Source organism: Glycine soja, chromosome 10, assembly GCF_004193775.1.
Source record: "Glycine soja cultivar W05 chromosome 10, ASM419377v2, whole genome shotgun sequence".
NCBI classification, from domain to species: domain Eukaryota; kingdom Viridiplantae; phylum Streptophyta; class Magnoliopsida; order Fabales; family Fabaceae; genus Glycine; species Glycine soja.
Genome location: NC_041011.1, coordinates 36,243,763 through 36,264,274, shown reverse-complemented (window position 1 = coordinate 36,264,274; position 20,512 = coordinate 36,243,763). Strand labels below are relative to the sequence as shown.

At 32.4% G+C, this 20,512-nt stretch overlaps 1 pseudogene; it reads left to right on the top strand.

The window, feature by feature from the left end:
- The first annotated feature begins 519 nt into the window (after positions 1–519).
- LOC114371702 lies at positions 520–13,141 on the top strand (annotated as a pseudogene).
- Positions 13,142–20,512: the final 7,371 nt, after the last annotated feature.

Genomic DNA, 20,512 nt, shown 5'->3' with positions numbered 1-20,512 from the left:
GGCTGACAAGGTTTCACTACTAAAAAAAATGCATTTTACGACACTGTATCTACGACGGTTAGTTGGTAACCGCTTTAGAAAGTGGTTCAGTGGTAATTTTGTAATTATTGTGGTGAAAATGACAATTTAAGACGCACATTTTAAGACAGTTATAAAAAACCGCCTTAGAATGTTTTGTTTGATGAAATTTATGCCGGTTTTTATTAAATAACCGTCGTAAATCAAAATTAAAAAAAGCACAAAGGGCGTCTGAAACCTTCTCGCGCTCTCCTTTCGCATTTGTCGCGCCCACTACCTATTCACTCGAACCCTAGCCTCTTCACTTCCTTTGCACCTTGACCAACTGGACTCGAACCCTAGCCTACCCTCTTCACTTCCTTTGCACCTTGACAGGCACATTGTTCTTTTAAGCTAGTTTTAACGGGTCAAAATTCCCGGCCAACTTGTTTTCTGCTTCTTTCACGGGTCGAAGTTGGCGGCTCGACTGCACAACGCCACTCCACTGCCACTGCTTCTCCGATGGCGCCGCAATCTCTCGAAAATGACAACGACAAAGACGGCGACGAGGATTTAGCGCTTTACGGTGGCTTATTCGACAACGAACAGTAAAGAAGATTCTGGAGATTAAAGAGAAACTCGAAGAGTCTGAGCAGGTATTGTTCCGTAGAAGATTCGAAGAGTGGGAAGGGGAATTCGATAACCGAAGGGGATGAAGAAAGTAATAAATCTTCTTCCTTTTTTTTGAGGCTGCTTATTCTTACTGCTCAAGTTGGATGCGTTTTAAGAAAGGGTGGTAGTGTGATAAAGAGAATGGCAGCTAAGAGTGGTGAACAGCTTCAGATCCTTCCTAAAGACAAGATTCCGGTGTTTGTGCATCAGCTTTTGATGAGATAGTTCAGGTAAATGTTTGTGATACTGATAAAAAAGGGATAAGGGGTGTGCCATTATCCCCTTTTGATCTCATTTTGCCAAATAAGGTTCCGCCAAAAAGGTGATTTTTTAACCATTTTTATGAATTGATTCCAAAGGAATCTGCAGTAACATCAAAGGAATCGTCTCGACGCTGCACCTTATCAGAGACAAGGCTCAGAAGGACGGTCAAAAGAAGAACGAAGAGACTATTTCCAGGTACCTGAAACGATTGCGTTTCGATCGTATCTGAAACTTTTGTTTTACGGTCGTTTGAACTTCGAAATATTGCGCCTGGAACGATTTGAACGAGTGAAAGGATTTACCGATTTTGATTCTGATTTTTAATTGTTGCTTTACTTTTGTTTCCGTTTAGATCTTCTTTTATTCGGTGAATTGTGATTCAAAAACATGCTTATTACTGAGGACTTGTAAATTTTCCAGAAACATCCATCGTAAAATTGAATTCAAATGAAATTATTTTTTTAACCAATGGAACTATAGAATTTGATACAATTACAAGCACTGTTGTATTTTATTTTCTTATTATTGTTTGCATAATCATTATTTTTAGTGATTGGTGCTTTTTTGTTTGTGATAGTGTGGGTTCTGAGGTTAAGTCTATGATCGAGGGATTGAGGTCAAAAATTGAGAAGGACAGGTAAATTTGAAGTCAAAACTACATGTCGTTTATATTTTTTTGTTTCCACTGTTTCAGTGTATTAAAGAGCGTATTGTTCTTGCAATGTCAGGCAAAGCTTTGCTAAGGCGCTTTCAAAGAGTTCCAAAGAGGTTTGTAGAGGATGAGGGTTTTACTTTTTTGTATGATATTGTTAACCGTTTCATAATTAGGAAGGGAATTGCGTGTTGTTCAAAACTGGTTTAATCATTGCTGTGTGTGATTACAAGCATGCAGTATGAAAGTTCATTGAAGAATGAAACTGCCAAGTTTCAAGCATTTCATGAGAATTTTTGCAAAGAGAAAGCCACTTCTCTGCAAGCCCTGAAAGGTACTCCCTGAAACATTGTCATTGGTGGACTAATTAGCTCCACGAGTGATATCTTAATATGATTCTTATGACAGTTTCTGAAAATTGAAATATATACTATAGCGGTGGTAATTTTGAAATAAAGTGTTGCTTTTGAAATAAATGGTAATAGTTGTAATTCATCTTATTTATGTGATATAATCATACTATTTTCTGATTAGATGCTAACTACTTCTGCCAATTTGATAGATATTATCTCCAAATTTGAAGAGGAAAAGGAAAAGCTATTTGTGAGATATGAACAACTGAGTAAGCTACGCCAATTAATCTGTCTTTATGAATATAGAAAACCGCTATCTGATTTCAATAATTTTATTTTCTATAAAATTTACGAATATTTTAGGGAAGAAGGAAAGAGTTATGATATCTGAACAAGAAAAAGCCTGCAATCATAAAATTGCCCAACTGGAAGACTCATTGAGAAAGAAGAAACAGGTAAATTAAGCAGTGGGATCTACATTTTCAGTTTCATTATGTCCTTATCTCTCTTTGATTCATGTTTCATAGATTAACTCGGGTATAAGCACTTCTTATTGATTATTTCTGTCACACAGGATGATAAAACTTTCAGCATTCTAAGGAAAACTCTTGGTTCATTCTTGGAAAGTACCTCGGACGAGGATTTCCCTCCAGATGATTGAGACTGCAATGCACAGAGATCATTTGATGAAGTCACAATCACGGATTCTGTTTAATATCCTGACAAGAGAGATTGATTATTTTTCCCTTTGCATAATGATTTGTGCATTCCTTCCATGCTTATCATGAGGTTTTAGTTTCTTTCGTTCTAGCTTAGATTGTTTTCTTGTAGCTCATTAGTGTCCTAGTTAAAGAAAATATTTAGGATACTATTACATGCTTAGATTGGTTCTTTGGATTTTTTACGCAGTCCTAGTACTCACATGATCACTTAAAAAAGTGATGTGCATTTATCTTTTATATAATCCAATAGTCAATATTCACTATTTCATTGTTCTCATTTCTCACATCAACTAAATGTTGTCACTTGAGTAACTTCCTACACACAGAAAGCCATTATACAGTTGATAGATAAAACTTTGGTGCTGCTAAGAGCAAGTTTTTGCCTCTTTTTGGGTTATGAAAAATCAGACAATGATGTATAAAAAATAAACTGGAAGAGACATTAGCCAATACCCACATGTATGGAACCAGTCATATCATTTTCCAAATAGATAATGCCACTGTAAGATATAATCATCAATACACACATTTCAATTGAACTGTAACTCGTGTCAGATTCATTAGGCTATTATCTGATCACAAGCACAAGGCCAGGCTTCTAGACTGCTGAGTTTATACTAGTTTATTTTTTATTAGAAATTAATTAAATAATTAAAAGTGAAAATGGACAGAACTTGAGTGTCCAAAGAAATATCAGTATCACTGCAAATCAAATATAAAAGTTTGTGATGAGATAAAAAAAAAGATTTTTGTCCCTCTTCGATTCACGGTAAAAAAAAAATCGTTTGTGATGATATGTGTACCTTTTAATTATTTTCTCATTAAATATGTATATGTATGAAATACATATTACTGTTCATGGCGTGCTTTTATGATTTTTGTTGAGTTTAATTATGAACCTATTTTGTAATTCCTCACTTATTCTCTCCTTTTTCTTCTTGGCAGGCAAGAAATAATGCCGGAATATTGATCTCTGGCTCATTCAGCAACCGGTATGAAAGGATCACACGGTGTGCAAAAGGCTGGGAGTCCAACCAAGTGAGTAAAGCATTAAAAGAGCCTTCTCTCTTAATATTGCCATTATACGCTTTCTATAAGTTATGCTGCATAATAATTTCACTAGGTTCAACTTACAACAATACAGTGATCATATGTCTTTTTCCTCCTAGAATTTGAATTCTAGTGAAATAGTTTCACCAATAATTTGATAACTTTTTTTGGAGTACCTATGTCAATTTCAAAGCAGAGAGGTCTTGGATGCTTCGCCTAGTATATGCAGAGAGGTGCATTTACGTAAAATAATTCTCCCAATATTTTCTAAATTTAAATTTAAAATTAAATTTATATTAAAATAATCCTCACAATATTTTATTTTCTGGGTTATTTATAATTTTTTTTAAAATATAGTATAAATATTAATTTAAGAGTAAACAATAATTATAATTTTTCAATGTTAAAATACTATACAAGTTTAAACAACATTTTCTAATAATATGTTATGCTAAAATATAGTATAAATATTGATTTCAGAGTAATCAATATTTCTATTCTTTTTATTGGGATATAACTATTATCATTCATTCATTCTTTTACTTTACCATATTATTCTATAATTTTAATAGGTTAATTATTTTCTTATTATAAATATGTTTTATTTTTATTTTACTAGTTTTTTTTTTAAAAAAAACACATGTATTTAATTTAACAAATACTAGTTAACACATGTATTTGATTTAACAAATACTAGTTAACATACTTATTTTTATCAATGAGTCAGTTCTGAACCCACAACAAGCTTTATTAAATAGCCACCACAAGCTATTCACCTTTTCGTTAAGTATTTTAAGTTTAATTTAATTTTATAACAATAATCAATCTTATATTATAAATTAGAATGCAAAATTTAGAGAGTAAATATTTAATTTCATAATTTTTTTAAGAAATTAAAAACAAAATAAAAAATAAAATATAAGTAAAGGTCTCTCTGTATGATGTTTGTGTATATATGAGAAAAAAAAAATTAAAAATATCAATAAAGGAAGTTGCTCTGTATCACTACCTTTCTATTTTTATTTTTTAGGTGAGTACAACACAGGTGAACCTTATTGAAGCAACAATAATGAGGCAGTTGCTATGTATCACTGCCTGTGTGCAAAGCCTGTTTTTATAAAATATTTGGCTTATTAAAAAAAAAAATGAGACAATGTGCAAAGCCTGTTTAAATTTAGTTCTTGAAATGGACTCATCTTGGACTTATAAATGAACTTGGGTGTGTACTTACAGATTCAATGGTAAAGACTTCTTAAGAAAACTTAGAGGGAAGAGTATCTTGTTTGTGGGGGACATCTTGAGTTTGATAAAAATAATTACAAGTGGTATAATTAATTTTATATCTTGCTTTCTCATGCATAACACGTGAACTATTTTTTTTTTCAAACACTTATTAAAAATATTAATAAAAATAAAAATAAAAATCTTTAGTAACATTTACATTAATTTAAACGTTAATTTGAGATTGATATAAAATTATTTTTATATTGTTATTAAATAGATATTAAAATTAGAACAAAACCAAAAATACCTAAGAAACTAGATGTATATATTATCTTTGTAGTAGTACATGAATGTTTGTTAATTTTTAAAATAACAATTTACATTAATTTAAACGTTAATTTGAGATTGATATAAAATTATTTTTATATTGTTATTAAATAGATATTAAACTTTTAATAAAAATAATTGAACTTCTCCTTTATTTATTATAAAAATAAAAAAGTAAAAATAGTGTGAAAGAAAAATATTTAAGACTCTTTTTAAGAGAGGGAAGACTTGATGAAACAAGAGAGAAATATTTATGTTTATAATTTATATAAGTTTGGATAGAAAAGAGAGAGAAAGATGGATTATATAACACAGTAATGTTACTTAATTAGAATATATATTTTCCCCCTTATCCCAGGGTTATTGTACTGCATTCAAACTTCTATTTATTCATTTTAGATAATGACACAATAATGTTAGTTAATTAGTCACTGATTGCAGCTATTCTGCTATTGTTTGTTAACATAGAATATCATATTCTTCTATTATGTCTTGGCATTTCAAGTACTTTGTTGGAATGCATTATTTGTCAAAGTATATTATAATGCTCTTATTTCATACATATTTTACATAAATGAACTTTGTTTATGGATTCTTATATCATTGTAAGCCAAATTTGGCATTGATCCTTCCAACTGTGAAAAACATTATTTTTATATATTATAATTTTAGCTGTTTAATACTCCCACTTGCTTGGATATGACCTATGTCTCATAAGGAAAAAAAAATAATTAAATGAGTACTTAATTTTTATACGATTAAGAAAAAGAGTAAAAAAATTATAAAACATTTCGTGTTAAGAAGCATCAATTTTGAAATTGCTTTTCAAAGACGGTTATTAACTAATAACCGTCTTTGAATGTCAAAGAAGAAGCAGCATTCAAAGGCGATTATTAGCTAATAACCATCTTTGAATGTCAAAGAAGAAGCAACATTCAAAGATGGTTATTAACTAATAACCGTCTTTGAATGTCAACGCAGACATAGCATTCAAAGACGGTTATTAGCTAATAACCGTCTTTGAATGATTCTTTCTTTCAAAGACGGTTTTTAAAATAACCGTCGTAAAAAGCAATTTGATTTTAACGACGTTATATACAACGACGGTTTAGAACTGTCGTTAAAAGCACTTATTAACCATCGTAAAAAGTCCTTTTTCTAGTAGTGTTTGCTTGATCATAACCACCTAATTAACTTTCCCACTCAAATTCAAATATTTAAATAAGGCCCCCACAAGTATGAATACCAACTCTAATTTCATTACACCCTCTAAGACTTACTTAAGTGTCCGAGTATTTGTAAGTATAACACCTAATGTCGTGCTCCCCCATCTGAAACCAAGATTTGTGTTGAATCTCCATCGTGATAATGATTTGTGATTCTTCTATCCAACATTTGGATCGACTAATTACTTCAACATAGATTCCAAAAGAATGTCAAGTGATTGATACTAGGAAAATCTAGCTACTTCATGAGTAAGCCCTTGGTGTAGGTGAAAAGAAAAAAAAATGAAAAGGATAGGATTTGCTAAAAAGTAAAGGTTGCTGTAAAGAAAAACGATAAAGAAAGTGGTAAAAGAAAAATTGTAAAGAAAATCTTTAAATGAAAGTGATAAAAGATAGAAATTGCAAAGAAAAACGATAAAATGAGTGCATAATAAAATAGACTTGTGTTGTTAATTTTGAAGTAGAGAAGACCTATCTATAGGCTGAAAACTCAAATTCTCTACTAAATCACGTTTTTCTTGACTTGCTAACTACAGTGAACATGACTTGGAGTCATTCAACTAATTTTACATTCAACCAGCTAATTTTGGATGCTGAGTTTGACTGACAACGTATTGCAAAAAAATTGTTATTATCAATGGAGAAAATCTGTAGGAGATTGCCAAAATTCATGGGAAACATAGAATTACCGCCTTCTGATAACCTCTTCTATAGGCATGTTCTCTTCTTCCACAAACCAATTGATATGCATTTCAAATTTTAAACAAACTAAAAATTGCTTCATATTTTTAATGGAGCAATATCATTGATATGCTACAAGCGATTTGTTTATCATAAAAGCATGGAAAATATTACCTTATCATAATTAAATTAAATCTGACTTAGATTGTCTTTTTTTTTAACTATGCTAACCAGTGGATTTTTATCATTTCAGTTGACATTGTAAATTGTCGATTTGACCTTATGCTCGTTTAGCTAGCCTTCATGTTCGACTAATACTAAAATATAGTCAGTCACACATTCAATTGGACTAGCCTTATCCTCATTCGACTAACACTAAAATCAGCCAAATTCCTATTAATCAGTCCAATTTTGTTGACTAATAGTTGATTCTAGTTTATTATGGGCAATTCAGTCAGTTATGGTGGACCCTCTTATCAGATCATGGTTTGCTAGTGCTATTGGTTTGTTCAGGCATTATCTGTTGCCTCCATGACAACTTCACACAATGCATTTTGAATTTCAAACTGCTGCAAAATATGCTTCCTATTTTTAAGGAACCATGATCTTTATATGACTTTTTAATTTATCGAAAAAACATTTAATTTATATCATTATTGTCACCACCGCAACCACTATCACCATCACCACTGTGATTACTATCATGATTACCATCATCGCCATCAACATGATCATCATTGTTGTCGTCATCATCATCCTCGTTGGCAATCACGGTGATCATGATGGTGGTGATGGTGAATAGTAATGGTGACAACAAGTCATGTTGGTGGTGGCTATTGACAATCATGGTGGTGGTTGCGGTGGTGACCAGGATAGTTGTGACGAAAATCGATCATGGCGATGGTGGTAGTGGTCTTGGTGGTGATAAGTTTGGGATAGTTTATGATGTCATAAATTAAATCTTTAAGATATTTGATTTTTTATTTGATAAATCTTTTAGAGATTTTATGGTTAAATAAAGTTTTATTTTGAATTTCAAATATATTAATCTTGATCTTTTATTTTAATCTATCGGTTGAAATTGACTATCCATTATAGATTGACACTCAAATGAGAAGAGATCAAATTACACCATGTAACTTAACTAATTATTATATCATTTAATAGCTTGATATAAAATGTAATTTTATTAATCCGACTGTTGAATTATATCAACATATTGTCAAGATTGTTTGTGCCAAATTTTATCAAAATTGAAGAACAATAAGAAAGATATCAAATGATTCATATTTGAGTATATTTTGAAAAGTTTACACTGCGCCGATTTTCATATGTATGAATGTGGTAGCAAGTAATTTTGAATAATATAAAATTATATATATATATATATATATATATATATATATAAATATAATTTATGTGAAAGGAACTTTCAACCTAATGATAAATTTTAAGAAAATATTATTCAATTGAAAAATTATTGAACGGTGTAATAATTGGTCAAAGTTACACCGGTGTATTTGATCTCTCCTTTCTCTTTCTTTCTTTATTTCTCTCTCTCTCTCTCTCTCTCTCTCTCTCTCTCTCTCTCTCTCTATATATATATATATATATATATATATATATATATATATATATATGAGTAGGCTAATTTCCACCCTATTGCATTAGCATTTAACACAAAATATAGGACTAAATTGTTTTTGAATCTTTTGCTTTTTAAAATCTTAATAAAGGACATTATTGTATTTTATTATTTAACTTAAAAAATAAAAAAAATATTCCCTACATATATATGAGAGAACTATGGAAAAAAGATAAGAGAGAAATTTTTTTTTAAATTAAATGATAAAATATCACAATATCCCTAAATTAAATTTTTAGAAAACAAAACAAGTAATGTGAACCTTGAGAAGAATGTTGGCAACTGGGGTGGATATTAGCATTTTCCATATATATGTTCATGCCAGAGAACTCCACCGCCTACGGAGGAAACCTCCAGTGTGGATGCCTCGAGAGAAACCTCTCAGTAAGCTTGTGCCCTAATGTGAACCTTGAGAAGAATGTTGGCACTTATCCTCTATTTATAATGGTTGTTCTCTAATGACCGAGTGTGATTTCCCCTCTTCCTAGAGTGTCAGGTTGCTAGTGTTCGTTGGTGGAGGATGTTTGTTTGTGGGCGACATGATCATCCTTTTGTCTCAGGTCAGGATCATGTCTCCTTCTTGCTTTGTCACCATGTTACCACGCTTGTACTGCAGATCCACTTTGCCTCTAACATGTAAGGGTGTCAGAATATTTTTTGCCAAGGACGACTCTTACTATATGGTAGGTCATCCTTAGGGTTGTATTGCTTCATGTGTCTTTGTCTTGTTTGTCTATATGTACTGAGTTGGCCTCCCAGGGAGGGAGGACGACTGCCCACAGTCCCCCAAGTGCTATGGTGCAAGTGCTTTAGTCATGAGTTGGCTTCCCAAGGAGGGATGCATCCCTCAAGTTCTAAGGTTGTTAAGACGTAAACACTTAAGTCATGAATCAACCTCTAAGGAGAGAGAGGGAGAGAGAGAGATTGACGTTAATGTTTTGTACTTTTAACTATATGCTATTGTCCTTGAATGACATCACTTAATTGATACTGCATTACATGTTTATTTTTAATGAATGTGAGAAGTTGACTTATGTATAAGTGGATAAATAAATAAATGATTTTTTTGTACCTGGGTTTTTTGGTACATCTAAAAATGGAGATTGAAACAATTGTTGGACATGTTTTTTGTTTGATGGGATTATTATTGTGAGAATGATGACAAATTTTCATGCTACTGACATACATTGTGATATATAATTTTTATACAATTAATGTGATTGATGAGTAAAGTGAAATATAATGAACCTATTGTGTTTGTAAATATGCTAGAGAAAATTGATTTGTTATATAACAGGTTTAAGATTTTTTGCATAAGATGAGTTTTATTTAAAAGTGTTAGGTGAGAAAAATTTATGAATCTTTATCAATAATTTTTAATATTTTTTATAAATTAACGAAGTTTTTAAAATCTTAAAAATCATGCGAGTTAACCCCCTCGTTGGTCCTTTTTCACCCTAAAATAATTTAGAATACAATGTGGATTTTATTTATTTAATTATTCATATCTATTCTATTTTGATAATGATTAATATTTTAGTAAAATTAATGAAAATGTGTTTGGCACATAAAGGGAATGGTCCCATGCTCATCATATGTTTCTTGGAGTGATTGAGAACTTAGGGTTCCCTAATTTTTGTAAAATATTGTGAATTAGTTAATTTTGTTATTATCTATAAAAAAAAACTTAAAGGATTTTTAAATTTTTGTTACAACTTATATGTCCTAAAATGGAATATTATACCGAAGCCATTCCTTAAAATAGTTATTTCCACAAAATATTTTTATTTTAAGGAGCTTTAAGAAATCAAAATGCCACAACCTGTGCCTTAGGGGGCGGGGATGATGTCACATTTAATAAACATTTTGTCCATTCAACATCACATCATTAACAATATTTCATTAAATTATAAAAACAATTTTAATATAGTTATAAACAAATAATTTTTTTTTTAAATTAGGACAACAAGTTGACACAACTTTCCAGTCCAATTTGCCTTGGTAGATGGCATGATTAGTGAGTTTGGTCTACAGGTCAACTGGTGATCAGCCCATGAATATTATACTTTTTTAGGAAAGTAGAAATTCATTTTAGCAATTGGTTTGCTACATTGGGAATTCAAATATTAGGTTGATGTACCAACAATATTTAGTAATCTCATTTTCCCCTGTCATTTTAGTTATTTAGATTTCCATTAATCATTTTACTTGTGTTTTTTAATATATTTACTATATTATTAAATCAAGTAAATTATTAACAAGTTACAAAATGAAAATAAAAATAATTTAGATTTTTTATTTTAATTTTTTTTTTAGTTACAAAAAGGACCCCTTTACAAAAATGTAAGGATTCCCACACAATTTTTTTTAGCAAGGGTCTATTTGTTAGACAAGTGGTCTCATTTTAAGAAGGGAGGTTGAATTAAGATATCAAAGACTATTCTCTAATTAAAATATTACCTTTCTTTCTGAATTATTAATGCACCCTTAATATGAATTACTAAGAACATAATTCAAAATAAAACTTCTTTAATGTATAGATAAATGACAATAAATTAAAGAAATTTAAGGAAACAGAGAATGTAAACTCAAATTTATACTGGTTCGGCCACACCCTTGTGCCTACGTCTAGTCCCCAAGTAACCCGCTTGAGAGTTCCACTATCTTGTAAAATCCCTTTTACAATGTTTGAACCACACAAGGACAACCCTTCATTTGTGTTCATATAACCTTACAACAAGAGACCCTTGGTCCCTTAATCAGTTCTTTTGAATAAGAAAAGGTAGAAGAAGAATTCTCTCTTTTAAGAGAAAGATAATACAATGAAGATCACTCAATGATTCCTTATTGAATTTACAAGTGTTTTGGCTAAGGAATGTTTTAGAGGATAAGACAATTTTGTTTTTGAGAGGATAAGACTCTTTGTGCAGAAAAACTCTGAGGAATTTCGTATCCCAAGTCACCTATATATAGGCCTTTGAAAGTCATTCAAAAAACTCTTGAACAGATGTGACTCTTGGGAATTATTTTTGAAAATTTCTTCTGGTAATTGATTACAAGCCTTATGTAATCGATTATAGGATTTAAAATTTGAATTCAAATTTATAATAGATATTATAAACAGTTTCAACTGCTGGTAATCGATTACAAGCCTAGTGTAATTGATTACAAGTTTTCAAAAATATTTAAAAACATTTCAGCAGAAAGTATTTTGGCCATTGGTAATCGATTACATCCTCTGGTAATCGATTACCAGAGAGTAAATACCATATTTTAAAATTTCAAACAAGCATCATTTGGTCAAACCTTTGCATCATCAATTAGTGAATGCTTTCTAAGACTCTTAAGGACTAACTTCAATCATTTATCTTGGATTTCTTGGAGTCTTGTCTTGGATCAAACATGAGAAGTGCATTTCTTTGGAATCATCAAAACTTCATGATATATTTGCTTCTACACTATTAGCACCTAACACCATAAATATTTGGATAAAAGAAATCATTAAACCTCTTTGTGTCATTAAATTTAATATAAGCATATCATAATAATTTATAATTTAATTTTTTAAAATAATCATTTCTCTCTCCTTTTTCATACCACTAAGTTTTCGAATACTCTCATTTTTTTCTTTCTTAAACATTAAATTATCAATCTCTCTCATCTAGGCATGGCAATTCTCCCCGCAACTGGGGGATTCCTGTGGGGATTGCCCCATTCGGGGTCCTATGGCCGGGGAAAAATTCCCTGCGAGGACGGGGATGGGAATGAAACCCCCCCCCCACCCCCCGTGCAGCTAATTTGGGGACGGGGACTATGCTCCCCGCCGTAGGGTCCCCGTATCCCCATGTATATAGAATTTTACTTATATACCCTCATAACTTATAATATGTATAACATAAATATAAGGGTTAATATAGTATTTTACTAGTAAAAAAAATACAAAATAAAATTATCATATATATAAGTAATATCTCACAAGTCACAAAGACATAAACATTACCTAAACACTAAAATGCCACATCAAACATTCAGACTTCGTTCCTTGACTTCCTTCTTCACCTTTGTTCCTTCTTCACTTCTTCACCGTTCGTTTCACCGTTTCACACTGTCTTCACCCTCTTCACTTCTTCGCTTCTTCACCGTTTGTTTCATTGTGTAGGTTTGATGTTGAAGATGTTTCATTGCACTTGGATGAAAGTATGAAGACTTGATTCAGTATGATGATGTTAATTTATTGTATGAAGACTTGTAATGTTATGCTAGTTTTATTGTTTTTATTGTGTAATACAGTAACATTAATATGTACTTGGATATTTCTTGGATGCTTTTATGCTTGTGTGATTTTATTAATATTATTATTGATTTATTTTGGTATTTTTAGTCATGTTTTAAACTTAGAATTAAACCTTAAATTTATTATTGTTGAAAATTTGAGATAAAACAAAAAAATTGTATTTCTTTTATAATTTTTGACATTTTTAATGTAAAACGGGATCCCCTCAGGTCCTCGCGGGAGTCGGGGAACGGGATGTGGCAAAAAATACCCCCACCACGGGGAACGGGGACGGGGACGAGGAGTAGGGTAAGGTTCGGGGACAGGGAGTAAGGGAGTACTCTCTGCCCCCACCTTGCGCGGGTGCCATGCCCTCATCTCTCATTTATCATCATTTAAATAGAACAAATATTATTATTTTTTAAATAAATCTAAATCAGTCACATTTATTATTTTTTGAATAAATATATAATCTAATTTAATGTTGAAATAGAAAAGTTCACTACTAGAAAAACCAGATTTAACATCGGCGGATTAACACCGGTTTTTGACAAAACCGATGTTAACATAAACGCGGTGGCATAATTGTAAATAATGTGTATTCCTTAACATCGGTTTTTAAAAAACCGATGTTAACAAAGCGACGCTAGCATCGGTTTTGAAGAAAACCGATGTTAACGAAGCGACGTTAACATCGGCTTTCAAAAAACCGATGTTAACGTCGCTTCGTTAACATCAGTTTTCAAAAAAACCGATGTTAACATATCATGAGTTAACATCGATTTTTTGAATAAAACCAATGTTAACGTTCACATCAATTTGTTAACATCGGTTTTTTTTTTTTTTTTTTTTATTGAAAACCGATATTGAACTTACATTTTAAATTATATTTGACGCGACCTATTTTGCTCGCGCTCTCTTCTTCTCCGTTTACCCTCTCATGCTCTCTTCTTCTCCGTGTACCTTTTCGCACTCTCTTCTCCATTGCACTGTTAACATCAAAGCTTGTTGTTCTCCATTTCACTGAAGACCGTGACAGGTACGTTTCGTCTACCTGTGTTGTTCTATTGAACTGAAGACCGTGACCGTGCTAGGTCTTTTTCTGGAACTCGTGGTTAAGCTAAGGACCTTTTTTGGTTTCTGGTGCAAGGATTGGCGAACTGGTGGTCACCTGAGGTACATTTCACTGGTAGTACGTGGTCTTTGTGGTTAGCTGAGGTACATTTCACCTGAGGTACAATCTCGTCAGCATTGTCGCTGTTGGGTTTAAGGTAAGCTTCATGTCTTCATTGTAACTTTGTGCTTCCGCGTACCTGGTCTTTGTGCTCTTTGTTCTTATAGATTGTTTGTTAGTTTCTTAATTAGTTACTGCTACTAGGGTTTGGAATGTAGCTAGCCTTGCTTGGAAAGCTGTGTCAAAATATTGCTTTATTTTGTTGAGTTGTTGCTTGGAAGCATCTACTTTCTTCCTTCATTGTTGTTGTGTACTCGTTTCTTTCATGCTCTAGTTTTTGTTTCCATGCTTCATATCTTATAGCTTTTTGGGATAGTGCCTGTTCAAGTTGTTTGGCCTTATTGTTCATAGCTTTAGCAACTTCTATTGCTGATTTCTTAGATTCCCTAACACTGTTGAGCTTCTTTAAAACGTTTGACCCTATAGTAGCCACATGCATAGGCTAGCACTGCTTTCAATTATTTTCAGCTAGCTGCCATAGAATGCCAAGTTAGTGGATGACATTACATTTGAAGGCAGCTAAGCTAAACTGATTTAAGTTAGCTTCTGAAATCCACCACAAGTAAGAGCAAGAGTTCCTAAATTCAGCGCTAATTGTTTGTTTTTTTATTGGCAACTGTTAGTTGTTAGTTTGTTAATTTTTGTTAATGAGAGGGATTCGAACCCACGACTTCTCCCTCACTCCTTCTCCCTTCAACCCCCAAACCAACCTTATAATTCTGAGTAAATGGAAAACATTCTTCTCCATTTTGACTAAATTAGCATACCTTATAATTATGAGTAAAAGGGATTCATAGGCATTTGAAGCATCCCACAGGTCTTGCTGGATGGATTTCTTAGTCTTAAGCTCATCATCAGACAAAATTCTATTAGAGGCTATGGTTTCCATGTCATTTAACTTCTACCTGATGTTTTTAATATCCCCATTGATTCCTAGTATTTGTGTTGGATCAAGTGGCCTCAGAATAATTAAGAAGGGGGGTTGAATGAATTATTTCTAAACCTTTACTAATTAAAAAATTACTCTTTTAAGGCTTTTACTTATGTTGTTAAGAGAATAAGGAGTAGAAGAGAAACTTAACCAAAAGTAAAAGCGGAAATTAAAATGCACAGTGGAAAGTAAAAGAGTAGGGAAGAAGGAGACAAACACACAAGATTTTTTATACTGGTTCGGCAACAACCCGTGCCTACATCCAGTCCCCAAGCGACCTGCGGTCCTTGAGATTTCTTTCAACCTTGTAAAAATCCTTTTACAAGCAAAGATCCACAAAGGATGTACCCTCCCTTGTTCACTTTGAACCTAGTGGATGTACCCTCCACTAGAACTGATCCACAAGAGATGTACCATCTCTTGTTCTCAGTCAACAACCCAAGTAGATGTACCCTCTACTTGTACCACAAATGATGTACTCTCCAATGTGTTAAGACAAAGATCTCAGGCGGTTAAACCTTTGATACTTTGTGAATGGGGATACAAAAAAATTCTCAGGCGGTTAGTCCTTTGAACACTTTTGTATAAGGGAAAGGGAAGAATCAAAAGAATTCTCAGATTGTGTCGTTTTGAATTCTTTGACAAGGGAGAAGGGAGACACAAAAGAATTCAGGCGGTTAGTCCTTCGTTCTTTTGGAAAAGGGAGAAGAGAGACACAAAGAATTTAGGCAGTTAGTCCTTGGTGAATTCTTTTTGGCAAAGGGAGAAGAGAATGAAAAGGATGAATAACACAAGTTTTCAAGGTTTGGAAAACCAGAAAACTTTGGAAAGATTTTTGGCAAAAGGAAGAAGAAGAAGAAGTTCAAAGAGATGCAAAAGTTGTAAAGGATTGTATTGTAAAAGGTTGTTCAAGATTATTGAAATGTAAAACAAGGACTTGCTTTTATAGACTCTTCATGTCTGGTCAAGAGAACCATTTAGAAGAGTTATGACTTTTAGAAAAACTTAAAACCAATTTGAAAAAGTCAAAAACCATTTGAAGAGTTACATCTTTTTGTTTTATTCAGAAACAATCACTGGTAATTGATTACCAAATCAGTGTAATTGATTACACAAAGCTTTTATGTGAAAGGATGTGACTCTTCATATTTAAATTTGAATTTCAACGTTCAAAGGCACTGGTAATCGATTACAATGTTTTGTAATCGATTACCAAAACATTGTAATCGATTACAACATTTTGAAATCAATTGGAACGTTGTAAATTCAGTTGAAAACTTTTTGAAAACCATTTTGCTTACTGTTAATCGATTACAACAATATGGTAATCGATTACCAGAGAGTAAAAACTCTCTGGTAAACATGTTTTGAGAAAAATCCATGTGCTACTTAGTTTTTGAAAAAACATTTTCATACTTATCTTGATTAAGTCTTCTCTTGATTCTTGAATCTTGAGTCTTGAATCTTGATCTTGATTCTTGAAGCTTGATCCATGAATCTTGATTCTTGATTCTTGAATTTAACTTTCCTCTTGAATCTTGAAGTGTTCTTCAACTTTCCTCTTGAGTCTTGAAGTGTTCTTTATTCTATCTTGAACATCTTGAACCCATTCTTTGATTGACCTTTGAGCTTTTTGTCATCACCTTTGTCATCATCTTTGTTATCATCAAAACATCTTTGAATCAATCTTGATTCATCATGAAACTTTGCTAATACAATTTGTACCCTTTAATTTCTCTTGTCTAAAAGATCAATTCACTTCTAGGAGCTTGAGGGAACAAAATTTGGTGGGATTGATTGAGGCTCAACTATCCAATGCATGTATAATTCGAATTATTGAGGGTTAAGATACCATACAGACCCTTGTGGAGCTTTGGAGACATGGCTTACATCATAGGGGAGCAATCTTGAAATCCCAAAATCTGGTGTTCATACCTTTGTGCTCTAACAAATCTGTTTGTTCACCTGATAGCAATCATTGGAGAAAGAACACTATATCTGCTTGGTGAATCTTTATCATGAATAGAAACTAGAATAGTATGCCTGTCACATGAATAACTAAAACTTTTAATATCCAACAAGTAGTTTGACATAGTTTGGTTGAGAAAAAGCTGAATTAGTTTGTTGTACTTGAACTTGGTTTGGCTTTGAGTTCTTCTAATGCCATTACTCATTATATGAACTCCAGGTGAAGCTGAATTACTTTGTTGTAGTTGAAGTTGGTTTGTCCATTGGTGTTCTTGTGGAAGCTGTTTCATTATATCAAGTCTAGGTAAAGCACATTGTTACTACTTGTTATATATACATGTATATGTGTAAATCATGTATTAAAACACTACAGCCAAATACAACTAGCAGGTACGTGTTAAAGTCCTTGAAGCTTCAAGCTGACAGAGACTTGAGAAGTTTGTATAATCTCACTTGAAGCTGTGAGTTTTCATTGATAATTTTTACATTTGTTCAAGCTTACTTACTTGAGAATGTCTTTGAAATTGCTAGTTTTTTTACCATATACCCGATCTGAAATTTCTAGTTAAATGTATGTCTTTATGAAAATTTGTTAAGGTGATAATTAAAAGGATTAAGCCATATATAGTTTAAGTGCAAGGTTCTAAGGCCAAAGTATTATTTGGAAACAATAATTGTCTTCATATGAATTTGTTACCCTTCTCCGGGTCTTCCTCTCCTTAGTTGCCATTTTCATAGCCACCTTACACTTTGGTTGACTTATATATATCATCAAACCACTTAAAGCACAAGCACATGTTCTATCTGATAGCAACTGCTAGCCACCTCACATAAGGCATTTCATGCTTTTAGGATTCTTTCGTTCCAGTTAAAAAAGAATGAAAAAAAAATAGTAAAATAAGATAGAGTCCATTCCTAATAAGTTATTAAGTGTATGCCATAAATTAAAAGAAATATTTAGTGAGAAATTGTTTGAACTATAAGGTGTAGCCTGCAGACTGATAAAAAAGTTATATATCTATCATATTGTCTTATGCAAAAGCATATTCAATAACTTGGGAGCAGAAAAGTCACTTTGGAGAGAAAATGGCTCCTTTAGCTTCTGCCTTTGAGTGATCAACTTCTGCCTTTCTCTCCTTTAGCAATGACTTTGTACCCCACTCATTGTTATTCTCACTATTTCTCTCCTCAGGTTCTGCCTTTGAGTGATCAACTTTGGAAACTTCAGTAACTTGTCCATTCTTGTGAGCCAACCTATGTTCCTGAAACTGCTGATTTTGTACCCCAGTCATTGTTATTCTCACTATTTCTGTCCTCAGCTTCTGCCTTTGGGTGATCAACTTTGTAATCCTTGTAGCATTTTTGCATGCTTTGTCATATCTTGTAGCTGTTGTTCTACTTGAGAAGTGGCTTTTGTTGCTAACTCAATTTTCTCATCCTTCTCAGACAATATAGCTAACTTCTCTTGCTCAAATTTAATAGCATCTAGTTTTGAATCGTAAATAACTTCATTGAGCTCCTTCACTTTCTGCAGGAGTTCTTCTTTGTGTTCCTTTTCAGCCTCCAAGGCAGATTCCAATTGTTTTACAATTTTCAAAGAGTTGAGTTTTGAATCTCTAGCAGCAACAACTTTTGTTTCCTTGTTAATAAGCTCCCTTTGTGTGGCCTTCAATGCACTTAAAACATGTGAAAGCTGGTCCCGGACCTTTGCAGCAGTCTCCAAATTCTGATCAGCCATCTCTTTCATCTTGGATTCAAGTTCATCTTTAAGAGCTTTGCACTCTGAACATTCATTCATGTTCTTGTTTCTTTCGATGTCAGATTTCTTCAGCAGGGTACACAACTCATTAATCATCTGTTGGAAAATATAAACTCTTGAAGATCACATAATTGCACAATACCTGAAAATATAGAAAGAATTAGTTGAAAATAAAATTAAAAAAAGGAATTTGGAAACAATTAAAAATATAGAGCCACATCACACATTTTTTATATTCCTATCTTTTAAATCTACCACCAATGTAGGGGATTTCCTATCTTCTACATCTCCATGTCCTAATCTTCCATTAGCACCCATTCCCCATGTATATACCAAATACATTACCACCACATCTATTTTAATTTTTTTTTGAAGGCAGAAAATATATATTATTAATAAACATAACAGTACCAAAGGTACTGATTAAGAACAGATACAAGACACCTAAGGTGCCACCTTCCTAAAACAAAGGAAAAGCCCAACAAAACCCCACCACAAAAGGAACCAACCCAGATTTTCATCGCACACACTCATCACACACACATACACTCATCACATATTCTGATGATGATTTCTGAGATCTATCTATATTCAAATAATTACCATAGGTCAGAGAATTGATTATTTGGAGCTACCAGGCTGCATATAATTTTGTTAGCAGTCGTGCTTGACTGATAGTGCCCTAGTTTTTTCTTGTTAGTGCTTGTAGTATGTTGGTTACAACCCCTGTTCATCATTTATTCATAAAAAGGTCTAAAAAACTAAAATAAAATAGCTTTATTTTGTCGAAGAAAACATTAAAAAGAAAAGCCTTTTAGGTAAACTAATTTGAAGAGTTTCTGCTTCCTTACTTTTATCCTAATTTCATCTCTATTCTTGCCCTCCTCATCGATATCTGTTTTCTGCCTTACTAATCTCCCTTAATCTCCTTAATCTAGCACATATGTATTGCTGATTTTATTTTTCAGAAGAAATAAATTCAGTGTTACGTATGACATGGACTATGGTTTTTTTTTCAAGTTATCATATACTACTTTTAATTCACATTGTTCTTCAAGGTCTTTCGGGTTATAGCAACTCCAGGTACGTACGTAGGAACTAGTATGTATATACTGGTGTTTGATTTAAAATGTTATATACTGGTGTTTGATTTAAAATGTTATATACTGGTGTTTGCTTTAAAATGTTATATATTGGTGTTTCATTTAAAATGTTGCATATTGGTGTTTGATTTAAAATATTATATGCAACACCTTTAAAAGGACTACACCAAATATAATGTGAAGAACAGATGAGAGGCAGATTCAGGTTTTCTTTGACAGAAGGGACAGAGGTCATTATCAATCTCAACTTGTCTCGTAGATAAGTTCTCCTTAGTGGGAAGCCTATCCCAAAGTAATCTCCAGGCAAAAGATAATGCTGTAGGTGGGATTTTAATATCCCAAAGCTGTCAGAAACCTAGGCATTGATCTTCAAAAAACTGCTCAGCTTTAATACATTGATAAGCAGATTTGGTAGAAAAGATCCCATTAGG